Consider the following 11,996-nt stretch of genomic DNA (forward strand, 5'->3'; position numbering starts at 1 on the left):
CATAAATACATACATACACACACACACACACACACACACACACACAAACACATTAATCTATCAGAAATGTTTACCTGAGCTAGCATAACCAATCTGCTTTTCATTTTTTTATTTTTACTTCCCTCAACCCTTTTCTGTCCATAAGTCAAACTGCCCTCTGTTCAGCTTCTCAGAATACTCATTCTATTTTACAGAATGAACTGTTACTCAATTCAAGAATGTTTTTAAAAAGTCAACTAGATCTTTAAATTTATTGTAATTTTTGTCTTTTGACAGTGATAATAAATGCCATTGTTGTTAGCAATTAACTTGCAAAATTATTTCATACACATTGTCTCACTGGATCTGCAATCCAATCCTATGAATTTAATGAAATATTACTCTGCCTTAGAAATGAGGAAGTTGAACATGAGATATTATTACTCTGCCTTAGAAATGAGGAAGTTGAGTATGAGAGAAGTTACGAGTTTATCCCAAAGGGAATTTTGCCTCTAATGGAACAAAAACTTCAACCTAAGCCCTCTGAACCCAATACAGAAAGCTTCCCCCAATAGAAACCCTGCCAGCATTATCTCAGGATTTTTTAAGGAATATTCTATGCTGTGATAAAATATTTTTTCAGAAGTATTTAACCTTAGTTATTTATTTATTTACTTATTTTAATTTGACCAGAAAGGGGCAGAAGAGAGAAAATGAGAAAGCAGGTCACCAGGTCCAGAACTCAAACTGCAGTAGGCCATGAAGGAGTCCAGTGCCCTTATCCGCCACACCACCTGTTGGCGCCATGATAAAATACTTTTGACAACTAATTTCGACCATGCCAAATTCAACTCTTTATTAGCACAAAGTAAATATAAACACCGTGCTAGTTATTTCTGAACAAATAACCAAATGAGGGCAACTATTTGACCATACAATTCATTAGTTGGGCTCAGCTGTTTCCTAATAATAATAATAATAAAGACCCAATGTAACATTATAATTGTTCTTTGAAGCACGCAAATGTATCTACAATGAGTTTAAACATCTTAAATCTAAGACAGTTTAGGGAAGTTTATAGAAAACTAAAAGGTGGGGAGATGCTAAGATGTAAATGTCCCCTTCAGAAGCTGGTGGAATTTAATGCCCTCAGTGATGATAACAGGAGGTAGGACCATTAAGAGCTAATTAGGACGTGAGGGCTCACTCTCAGGAGTGAGTGCATTTCATGTCATTATCTTAGGAATGCTGTATTATAAAAGTGAGCTCTGTGTGTCCATCTCTTTCTCCCCTTCTCTGTTTCTAGTGCTAACTTGCCCTTCCACTGTGGAAAAACTCAGTAAGAAGGCTTTCACCAGATGCCAAGCAAATTCTGGTCCCATGCCAGTGGACTTCCCAGCCTGTAGAACTGTGAGGAATTAGTTTCTCTTCTTTGTAAATTTCCCATCTCAGGTACTGTGTTGTAGTATCAGAAAAAAACTAAGACAGAGATATTTGGGTACTTGGATCTTCCTTAAGGAGAGAATCGAATACACAGAGTAGCTCCAATCATATGTGTATTTTTCTTGCAGAACTTCCTTATCACAGTGTTCATTTCTCTGTGATGCTGAGACAAGAAAACATTCAAAAACAAACCACCATATGTGTATTTTTCTTGCAGAAATTCCTTATCACAGTGCTCATTTCTCTGTGATGTACAGACAAGAAAACAGATTCAAAAACAAACCAAGACTACCCAGATAATGGAAGCCAAAGCTATTTTATCAGAGTATGCTACAGCAAGGTGGTCACCACCATCACTTATATTTAGCAGAAGCTCAAATACAGACATTAGTGGGAAAGTGGTATCAGACACAGTAGTGGGAAAGAGGCATGTTTAAAGAAAGAAAAGAAGAATGAGTTCAGGTGTTCCCAGATCGGAGGCTGTTGACCTGGGGAAGCTGTAACGTGCTAACTAGAAGTGGGACACACCAAGTGACTAGTTAGAGGTGCGTATTTGATTTTCTCTGGTTGGTTCAGAGTTGACAGTGGAGACAAAAATCAGGAGAGTTATCAGTTAATAATCAAGCTTTGGCCATCTGGGACCGACTATTACAGGGACTACTATTTGGCTTCCTGGATTGTTATCAGATATCGTGATGTGACTTCCTACAAAGCTGACTGTGGATCACTGGCTGACCTCCGCGGATGGTTGCTGCAGATTATAGATCAGAGATCTATTTTCACACATGGTCTGATCATTGTTTGTATACTCAGTGTCTCGGGAACTTGAAAAATCAACTTTCATGATCTTAGTTAATAAAACTGATTGAGTAAATTCATTTCCCCTCTTGATAATTTCATGCGAATAACCCCCAATTCTATATCACCACTCAAGGCCTTTTCCTTCCACTTCAGACTCATGGTCAACCGCCTGCCACATAATCCCACTCAGGGATCTCAATTACAACAGGGGCAAAGTGGAGCTCCTAAGATTCCCACCCAGCTTGGCTTCCTCTGCAGTTTTCCCTAAATCAAAGCCATTTCCATTAATCCTGGAGTATTCTTGACCTGTCTTTCCTTCATACTGAAATCCATCAACAAATGCCATGAGTGTCCCTTCAGACGTGCCAGGAGTTTGGACCCTTCTCATACCCAGCCTGCCCTGCCACCACCTGGTGCGTATTCCATGCTCATTTTCTACAATCATTTTCAAGCTCCCAAACAAGTCTCCATTTTCCTTTCTTTCTTTTTTTTTTTAAGTTCATTTATCTAATCCATGAATGAGAGAGACAGAGACAGAGGGGTACAGAGATACAGTCCTACAGAGAGGGCTGCAATGCTGAGACCCACTCCCAGCCTCAATTAGCCCCAGAGCAGGGGCACGTCCCAGCACATTCAGGAAGGTCTCTGGTTACAACCCGCTGACCCTCCCACGCAGCCCGCTTTGTATAGCACCGTGTTTTACAGCCGTACCACCGTCTAGCCCCTGCTCTCCGTTTTCTATCCTTATTTCTGCATCTCTTCCCAGCTTGCTCTCCAGGGATTCAGTCAAAACCTAAGTCAGATCCCATCAGCCTCCTGTTCAAAACCCTCTAACGGCTCCCCGATTCGTTTTGGGTGAAGGCCAAAGAACTTACTGTCCCCACAAGCTCTACATGGCCTGGCTTCTCTCTGCTCAGCCACACTGGGCCTCCTATTCCTCCAATGCTGCAGCACACTCTTGCCTCAGAACATTTGCATTTCTTGTTTCCTCTTCCGAAATTATTTTCTTCACTTCCTCCCAACTGTCTCGGTGAGCACCTGCCTGGACACCTTGTCTAAACAGCAGCCCTCTACATAGTTTCTTGCGTATCTTATTTCTTCCCCATGGCCCCACTATGACATGAGTTCCATAAAGACAGACTACTTCATTTGTCTTATTCACTCTTGGATCTCCAGAATTTAGAACAAGACCTGGCTGTTTAGGCACTCACTAAGTATCTGCTAAATAAATATTTCACTAAAAAAAATTTTAAATGAAGAAAACAAGAGTATCACAATTATCACAATGCATACAGCACTTTAGAATTTAAAAAGCCCCTCATAAAATTTCTTTTATAATGTAGATATCACTTTTTTCTTTTCTTTTGTTTTTCTTTTCTTTTTTTTTTTTTGGCTGTAGAACATATCCTTGCCAGAGTGAGAGATAGAGCGCAAAAAGAGAGAGAGAAAGTGAAAAAGCACCCACTGGGGGATGGCCATTCTGCAATCCCTTCTCCTCCATTCTCTTCTTGGGATTTTGAGCATGCACACACATACCGCCAGGTACAGGCCTCATAATGCACAGTTGGTCATGTAAGATCGAGTGCTTAACCTTCTCGCCACCTGCTGGCCCAGTATCACCTCCATTTCACAAGCAAGAAGACTGATCTCAGTAATTTAAGAGACTTGCCTTAATTACAATGCTAAGCATGGTAAAATCAGGTCTCCCAATGCCATGGCCAAAGCTATTTCTACCAATTCTCAATATGTCTGTCCAAGATCATGCTTGTTTCCATTGCTTGTGTCATGATTTTTTCTCACATAACTTTTCACCCCAGTTATTGGCAATAATGGCTTCTTTATAGGTCTTCTGCTTCCAGTCTCTGTCTGTTCTAGTCTGTTCTGTTGCTGAATAGCAGCATACACCTGAGCTGGGTATTTCAAGAGCATAGAGGTTTATTTGGATCCCAGCTGGAGATAAGTCCTGGTGGATGTCTTCTGGAGTCCTAGTCACATCACGAGTGGGAGAGCAGAGCTAAGTGGCTCAGTGGCTGTGTCCATTAGAGTCTCTCTGTTCTGACCTCATTCTCTCTCCAGAGAGACCGAGCAGAACTCAGTCATGGGGACACTGCCCTAATGACTTTAATATTAATCTTTTCTGGAAGACCCCACATTTTCACCATCTTAATCAGGTTGGAATGCCCCAACACATAATTGTGGGGAGGGGGGGCATTATAGGTAGACAGTTCTGAGCAGGGAATCCCAATATTCCAACAAAGGGGACTCTGACAAATCAATCACCATCACCAGGGGCACAGCTAGACCCCTGGTGGCAAGGAAAGAGAGGTTATCGACTTTTATTTGCTTCTGTCATTAAAAGACCTAGAAAAAGTTACTATCTTCTCCCCACTGTTCTGCATACGCACATGGGCATTCTCCAGGATGCTTGGCTAATATTCTATCTCCTACTTGGGGCAATACACTGATGTGAGCAAAATCATCTCCATGCACACATCCACGCCTTCACAGTCCACACTGGGCATGCATTTGATTTCTTCCAATTGGACAATTAAGTTCCCTAACGTGTGAAGAAGTATCAGCAAAACAATAGAACTGGCCACAGGGCCAGACTTCCCCTGCTAAATACTTCCAACAAGACCCCAGGATAAGAGTAGCACTAGCCCGTTCCCAGAGCAGTTGTCCTCTGACAGCTGCCAGCTCAGACGCCTTTCAAGTACGAGGTGTCCTCTACTATTAAAATATTATCTTTTTATCAAAAGTTCCCTTTTCATACTTTTCTCATGGTTATAACCCTGTGTTCACCTTGGGGCAGGTCTGTAACCTTAGAAATCGGTATTCAAAGAACCAAGTATTTCATCACAACTCTCCCTAGCTCCCCATCTGAAAACAGTGGGCATATTCAAACTATAGTACTCTCTTCTCTGCTCTTTACAGACTCCAGAACTAGTTCTGAAATCACAAAAATGTGGTTGTGACACCACTCTTCTCAAAATCCAATACTGGGATTTCCACTTGTGTGCTTCCCGGCATTCAAAGCCCACCAAGGTGCCAATGCAATGACCTTTCCAGCCTGTTTGCACCTGCAACCCAGATGGCTCATTGACTGAACCATCGGCTGCTATTCCATGGCCAAGCCCTGAACTTCTGTATCTCCTTGGGTTTTCTTTAGTCCCTCAGTCTGCAGTCACTCTCCCCCATCTCCCACCCAGCCAGCAAGCCCTTCCTGGAAGCATTCTGCAAATCATATGTTAAAATCAGCATTGGCTGTGTTGTGTGCATCACACTGTCCACTTAGTGGGGCGGGTCGGTGTATTTATCCTCTACTAGACATCCGCATCCTTGAGCACAGAGACCGTGTCTCACGCCTTTCTCACTGCCACGCTGCATTGAACATAAAATGTGCTTATACATACTCATTTAATTAAAGTCAGTAGCGTTCCATAATGGGAAAAGTAGATCCATTAGTTTTCTCAATGCAGGCATGAAGAGCTGGGCAAACCAGGAAAGCAAATTGAGGACCATAATCAGCCTGGATTCTCCTCTAAGTTCTACATTTTCCCTTTTTTATTTAAAATGAGGGCAATTTATACCCATCTGGGCCTGCCTTGCCGCTGGCCTGTGGAGACAATAGGTTGTCAGGTAATGCAAGATTCTCAGCAGAAAGAGCTAATTACAACCCAAAGGGGGACGTGTTGTTCCGAGTCTTCTCTGTCCCCGCTTCTCTCTCCTCCCTGAGGTAACAGGGCAGTACTGCACACGGCCTGCCCAGGAGGGAGTTCTCAGCTACAGAAATTCTCTTCTTTTTTCCTATTTGTTTTGAAACGTCCCTCATTTATCTCTCTTTAAGATTATTTTCCTCTCTATTTCTGGAGGGAAAACTCAACATAATTAGCCAGATGCATATTAAATTTAAAATACTGACCTCATTTTCCACACTTACAAAAGCGGTGGTCTTACTGTTCTAGTTATGAACGATAATAAATCTCGTCTGTATCCAAGGGAAGAAAAGCTAACACAATAGCTTACCTAAACGTTGGCATTTCAATGATGCATTTCTACGCCATCCAAATCCAAGTTTGACAGGTCAGGAGACATTTGTCTTTCAAGGTGACCTCAGCTTTAACTTTTTCATGACAAACCATGGGAGACTAATTACTCATCAAGTAGAAGATTCTAATTTATACGCAGTGCTGTCAGTGAGGTATCACTCTGTGAGTCTGATTAAGGATTCGCTTTCTGGGTCCAGAGGTAGAACCAAACACAAATTGTTTTTGCCTTGAAGGAATGGGCCTCCACACTGAGCAGAAATGTATAAAGCATGATGATAACTAGAACTAATGAGGCAGGAGTGAGAGACCCAAGGATATAGTCAGGGTAAGGGCCCTAAATGGAATTACAAAATGGCTCTGCTTTAAAATGGAGACACGACAGCTCAGCAGTCACTGAACTGCCTGGTCCTGGAAAAGACCTGGCCCTGTCACTCTGTGATTAACCTAGGCAACATGACCTAAGCCAGCAGAACAATTAGGGCATGGTGGTTTTGTCCCCCAAAACCCCACTGCATTCCGAGAGGAAGATAAGATGATTTTTATGACCCAAAGCTTTTAGACAGAGCGAGTCTCATGACCTCATACCCATTCCAAAACTGGGAGAAAAATAATCAGACCCATCTAGCATGTGCCCCTGCCCCCAGCATGAGGGAAACTCATGGACAAACCCCTCCTAAGGACCTGGAATTTAAAAAAAAAATTAAAAAAAAAAAATCTCAGTTCTTCAGCAACCCTTCCGGTACCGCTCTCTGCTTGGGAGCTCTGTTCTTCCTTCCCTGCCTTAACAAACTCTGCTGGCCTACCTGTGTCCATGTCTAGTTCTTCAAGGACTACAGACAAACGCCTGTGGCCCGTGGTGGGTGCTGGGCCTGACACCACAGCAACCCCGCATTCCCGTGTCATATTGGCCACTTCTGTCCTATTCCTGGAAGATTGCAGAGCTTCAACCCCTCACCATCCCACCAGCCCAGACAGGGCGGCATGGTGGCCGGGAAGATGGGTGAACATCCTGAGGTCCATAGGTCTGCGAAGAAGCCCGGCTCTGTCCACCCGTCTGCAGGAAGTCCCTCTGGAGACCAGTGTAGACAGCACTGCTTCTTCACCACTTAGGCTTGGCCATGGGCCTCCCCTTCTCAGAGACCAGATGCTGTTTCTTCCCTTGGGATAGGGTTGGGTACCTAGGCACAAATACCACTTCTCCAGCCCGGTCGAGTACAAAGCTAAAAGCCAATCATATTTACTTTCAAACATTCCAAATACAGTACCTAAATTCAAACTATGTGCTTTAATTAAACTGCATCAGCCAGCTTTCTGGTTAAGCCCTTTGGAGTTGAAGTAGTGTAAGGGACACTCCGGTGATGAAAGATTAAGCTTCATTACCAGAAAGAACTCACTCTGAGAGCCTCCTTCTGAGCCAGATAGAACTTATTCTACTACAAGAGGATGTCCCTGGGCTCCCATCCACACTCTGAACAGTTGGAACACGACGGGTGAGGCGTCATGGAGCCCACAGCCTTTGCCCTACACCTACCTCATGATGAAAATGAGCCACTGGGTGAGGAAGGTTAAAAGGAAGGAATAAAGGGAAGGAGTAAGGCAAAGATGAGGAAGGAAGTGGGGAAAGAAAGATTTCCAGTTAATTTAGCTTCGATTTCCCTCAAAACAAACAAACAAACAAAAACAAATAACAAATAAGAAAGAACAACAGAGAAAATGAAATAGGATTAGCTAAAAAAGGCCTTCATAGAAAAAGAGCCCATGACAGGGTAGATCTTCACTATAGATCAATTTCTTACTCGCATGTAGCTAATATTCCCAAGGCCTCGTGTGTGTGGATCATTTGGGACTGGAGATGAATTCTCCTGTGGAAACAGCATCATAGTTAGTACCCGAGTATACAGGATATGGTAAAGGCAGCTGTTCCTAACAAGTAGAAAACTTCGGTCCTCTGTGTCGATCCTGGAGTCACTCATCTGAGGGAAAACACTCTCGTTTCCCTCTGAATAGGGAACAAAGAACAACACTGCTCCTGCCCCAAATAAGGAGCAAATGGACTCAAATGCACCTGCCCTTCGTTCAGTTAAGTCAGGAGCTACCTGGTCCTTACAACCAGAGAATGGAAAGGCTGGACAGTGCAGACCGAAGCCTGCACTGGAACTCACCTGTGTGCTGTTACATGATGGGCTCAGGTGGGGAATGCAGTGCAGCACGCCAGCCCTGCAGTCACACTGTGCCCTGCGCTTTCCATCAGTCGCTGAATCACACCCTCACACACTGCCATTGCGGGTGGTGGTGGAGGGACAAACAGGTATTAAAAGTTGCGTTAGGAAATTTGGGTGGGGATGAGTATATTCATTATCTAGATTGTGGTGAAGTTTCCAGTTTTAAATCATAGAAAAAGTGAAATATTTTATAAATGTATCAAGGACAACCACAATGAACACTTTAACTATATACAACTTATTGTGTACCATACCTCAATAAACCTTTAAAAGAATATATTGACCTACCCACCCACCCCCCCAAAAAAAACCAAATCCCATTAAGGCAGATGGAAATGATTATCTGTCCTGTACTATTACACTAACTTTATGAATTGAGCCACAATCTGTGGGTCTTCTTGCATACTTCATCATTGCTGTGGAGGCATAGCAGTTATGCAATTCTCTGCAATGCTGGAAGCCACGTGGGAGACTGAGGTTTGGCTCCTGTGTAGGCCTGTTCAGGCCGTGCGTGCATGTGCCTGCGACTGAGGCTGGCTGGAACGCTGGCAGGGAGGGGGCCAGGAGAACAGTAGCACAGCATGAGAACCTTTCAAGGATGTTTCTCTCTCTGTCATTCTCTCAAAAAATAAATAAAACTGTTTTTTTTAAATAACTTTTTTCTTTAGAAAGTTTTTTATGCTAGCCTTTACATAAGTTAAAAATATTTCCCAACAAAAAGTGCCATAGTCCCTGCAGTAAAAGGACTGAGTTAAATGTCTCGTACATAACAGCCTTAGAAAAGGTGAAATCAAGTTTCCTTCCTGAGGCAGAGTGAGTAAAAGGAAACACACAGACGTTAGGAAAGGCAGAGATAAAGAGAGTAAAAATAGACAGTGCTTAGATAAATGATCAAAATATTGGCGATATATAAACAGAATGATAAACTGGGCAAGAGGAAGTCCTCATGTGAAGACAAGAAACTGCAGCCCTAGACTGAAACTATCTTGATGTCAAGTAGACGAATGACCCCTGCTGAGTAGGGCTGCTGCTGCTGTGGGGGTTTGTAAACCGCCTTTAGATCATAAGGACTGACAGCTCCCACCGCCCGAATGATCCCAGCCATGCTGAGACCCAGGATGGATGCCTGGGCATGGCAGAGGCCTAATGGGCTCTTTTGGAAGAGAAATATTTTTTTCCTGATAGGGAGAATGAACCGGCTGACCTTGTGGGGGCATTTCCATCTCTTCTGCTCCAAACTTGCATGAACAGAATTTATCAGGACAATCCCACACTGCCACTGTGAGTGGATTTGTCAAAAACCCCAATCTCTGTTATTTTCACTTAAATTGTTTTTGACAGCATGTTTGCACTCAAAAGTATTAATTTGAGTGATTGGAAGATTTTTCTCAATTTAAAGTGAACTTTAAGAATGTGTTCTATGAAAAAAGTCAGATGACCTTAGAAAATCATTAAAGCAGGAAAGCAAACATAGCACATAAAAATTTTAAATGGCACAAGTCTTAGCACTTACATCAAATAAATACGGGAGGCAGCACCAGAGTGGTCAACTGACAGCTGCGGACTTAATTTTCCAGACTGAGAAATTAGCAGAGCGGTGCTGAACAGGGCAAGTGGCTGAGCGGGGACGCCACGTGAGCCATGATGTGGTTTTACTGACATGGTAGCAGCAGAGAGGGTCAGAACATGACAGGTCCTGGGCATGTTGAAGTGAATAGTGATAGACTTTGCTATCTGATGAACTCGATTTAAAACACAAGAGGAAAATAGAGGCAAACGGTGACACCCGGGTTTGTGGCCTGAGTAGTCGGACATGTAGACTTGCCACATACCCAGATGGGGGAGCATGGAGAAGGGGCAGATCCTCTCAACCGGTTATGTCTACTGAGACCAAAGAGGTATTTGGTCAAATCTAACACCAACTGTAATGAAAACGTTTGGGAAACTAAGAACAGAAACTTAATAAAGTGCATCTACATCTGACAAACTTAATGGTGAGTGAAATGTAAAATCAAGAGAAGTTTTTGGGTTTTGTTTGTTTGTTTGTTTGTTTATAAAGACGGAAAGACATTCAACATTTCTGTATGCCACCATGAATAATCCGACATAATGGGGAAAACTTGATGCAGGAAGGAGAGACAATTGCAGAAGCAGTAGCCTCAAGGTGGCAAGAGGGAATGAGATCCAGTGGACAAGCAGAAGAATTGGCCTCAGCCGGGAAGAAATCCAGCTAACAATTGTGGTAGAGAAAGAGATTCTTGGATTGTTCCTGTTTCATCAGGAAAGTCGTGACTCTGCCAATGACCTACTATTTCCTCAGTGGGTTAGAGACCAATGTCATTGGCTGAGAATGATAATAGAGGAGAAGATGGCTTTAGGAGAAGAAAAAGTAAAATAATTATGCAGGAGAATGAGGAAGTGACCAGTCCTGGAAATAGAGAAAGATTACCAGGCAACGCTGAATGTGCACTCGGGGTAAGAGATTACCAGTTTAAAATAAAGCCAGTCAGCATTGTTATCCAGGTGCAACTATATCCAGCCTCATTCTTAATTTATGCTTGCAGGACACAAGCCTAAGCTAAGAGCTGGGCAGCTTCTGTGGTGGGATTTTCCCTGCACAGATCATAATCTAGAACTCCATGATCCCAAATGTCGAAATCCCAAAAAATCGAGTCTTAAAGTCTAAAATCCCTAACATCTAAAATTCCAAAAATCACAACCCAAAAGATTAAAATTCCAAGTGTTGAAATCCTAAAAACTGAAATCTCAAAAAACAAAATTTCCAGTGGGGGAAAATAAAAAAGACGTATGGGGAAGAGATCCGTGACTGTTCCTCACCAAAAGGCTGTGATAAAGTGTATGAGTCTATTTACTGTCGAAAGACAGAAGTTCAAAAGCTAATTATTATTGGTGCTGTGAAAACAGAAAATCATTCAATTGCAACTGCAGAGTGATAATCAGGCTTTCAAATTGACAGCATATTCTCAAAATCCATAGACCATGATCAGCCTCTAGATACAGGCAGCGAGTGGTTCAAAGATCATAGAAGTAAAAACACAAAGTTTTAAACTTTGTGTTTAAACAAGTAAATAAACAAGAAATCTCTACTGCCAAGTTATTCAAGCACGTACAGCTTCTGTCTGTGCACACATAGTGTCTATGCATGTCTTCAAAAACGTCCTTCATCAGAGAATAGAAGAAGTCTGCAATCTCAGTGACTTTCTGAACCAAAGACTCTTACTGACATAGAGGTTGCTCTGATGTCTACAGAACATACAATTCCAAACTTCTCTTCGTTAAGGATTTGACCATCTAAGAAGATAGACTTCTTACAAGAAGGGTCTTCAAAAAGTTTATGGAAAATGGGGATTATTAAATATATATATATACATGGATTTTGATAATTTTTGTAGCAGAGCAATTTCATACTTTACTTCCATTTTTTCTGCAAACTTTTGATGTGCTTTCATATTTATCATTAAGTCCAACATACAAAAATTAA

The sequence above is a fragment of the Tupaia chinensis genome, unplaced genomic scaffold (genome assembly GCF_000334495.1).
Source record: "Tupaia chinensis unplaced genomic scaffold, TupChi_1.0 Scaffold000031_1, whole genome shotgun sequence".
Classification (NCBI taxonomy): domain Eukaryota; kingdom Metazoa; phylum Chordata; class Mammalia; order Scandentia; family Tupaiidae; genus Tupaia; species Tupaia belangeri.